Source organism: Buceros rhinoceros, unplaced genomic scaffold (genome assembly GCF_000710305.1).
Source record: "Buceros rhinoceros silvestris isolate BGI_N320 unplaced genomic scaffold, ASM71030v1 scaffold35735, whole genome shotgun sequence".
Classification (NCBI taxonomy): Eukaryota; Metazoa; Chordata; class Aves; order Bucerotiformes; family Bucerotidae; genus Buceros; species Buceros rhinoceros.
Genome location: NW_010415225.1, coordinates 501 through 2,292, shown reverse-complemented (window position 1 = coordinate 2,292; position 1,792 = coordinate 501).

Below are 1,792 nucleotides of genomic sequence, written 5' to 3'. Positions count from 1 at the left end.
TTTCCATCCCCCCTGCCCCGCTACTTCAGGAGCCAGCCCCGCTCTGGCAGCCAGCGCTCCTTTCATCTGCATTCCCCTCCCCACAGCCCATCAATATTCCCCACCCCGCAGCTCTCGAGCAGCTTGGCGTGCCCTTTGCCAATTGTGTCTTTAAATATCAGCCCGTGGCGCAGTTTAATAGCCCTTGTTTGAAATGTCAGCCCTGAAAGCCAGCCGCTGAATGTGTTTGAAATGCCTTGACTGCATTAGCTCCTTTGTAGCTGGTTGTCTCTTGTCTGCTTCCTGCTTGATAGCATGTTCAACAAAGAGCCGAGGATGTTCCCTGAAGCCTTCCTGAGAGATGCTCACCCCTTTCTCTCTCTTCCTTTCTCTTTGTTGGTTTTTTTTTTTTATTACCTTTAAAGCTTTTGTTCTGGGGGGAAAAAATAAGTTTGCAAAGTGAGACGTTTTCCTGATGTGCTGATGCTGCCCGTCTGAGTTTTCCGTCACAGGGAGGGCCGGGAAGCGTTGCCCTCGCAGGCAGGTGCCTGCGGGTCGTGGCGGCAGGGACCCACTCCCTCCGTCCCCCTCGCAGGGCTGGGTGAGGGGTTTCACCGCGGCTGCTGGAGCAGCTGAGCTTTTCTCTCTGCCTCAACCTGCAGCCCCTCTCCGAGGGGTGGTGATCCCAGGACAGCTGCGGGTGAACTCGGGGAGGACAAAAGGCCTTCCCAGGAGGCGATGTTCGGTTCAGAGCCAGGTTCCTCCCCGTGTTCCCAGCGCTCTCGGCTTTCCAGGCTCTCCGAGGCTTGAGCAGATCATCTCTGAGGCGCGCTGGGAGGTGGGCAAACCAGGACAGCCCACAGGCGGTTTGCACGAAGGTTTGGATGAAGGTTTTGCCAGCTTGGTCTCGAGCTTCTGTGCTGCTCTCGCTTACAGCAGAGCCCTGGCCGTTTCCCTCTGGGCTCGCAGAGCTGCAACCAGTGTTGCAGTGTGGTACCACAGGGGACAGAGAGGGGACAGTGTCCCTGCCGTGACTGCGGGATGGTGAGAGTGGCTGGAGCTTTGCGCCCGCAGAGCCAGGAGTGGCGATGGTGCCATGGAGAGCAGAGATGACATCACTTGGTCACCAAGAGGAGCGCTGGGGTCTGCACGGCGATGGACCCAGCAGCGGGCAGGTCCAAGAGCCGTAGATCAATCAGGGCTTTTTTTCCCCCCTTTGACTAATGACGGTGCTTTTTCCTTTGTTTCATGTCATGATTGTCCCTCTCCCCTTAAACTCCCGTGTTTCCTGTCTTGTCTCCCTTGAACATCCCTCGGTGACCAGAGGAAGCTGCGCTGGGATATGTGAGGAGACAAACGCTAACGGCGGTGTTGTGGTCGTGACACTAACACCGGGGACTGTGCAGTGTGAGCACTTTACTAACCCGGGCTGGGGGGCTTCGGGCAGGCAACACCCAGGGTCCCGCTTTGCTGGGGCTGTGTGGACCAAACTGGGGTGGGGTGACTCCAGAGAGCATCTTTATCCTGACCCCAATGATGGAGATGCTGCTGTACCCCCAGAAAGCACCACGGGGACCCTCACAGCACCAAGCATCTTCCCTGGGCTGTCAGGGACGGGGGCCCAAGCCGGGCTGAACCCAGACCTCCCCACGCTGAGCGGCAGCCCCTGTGTGGGCGTTGCAGGAAGGTGTGGAAAGCTCGGTGACGAACCGCTGACAGCGTTCCCCGGGGGCCCGTTGACAGCTCGGGGTGCAGGGGAGGTGTTCCCAGGCAGGCAGGGACTCTCTCGGAGGTGGAAGCACCCCCTGGCATC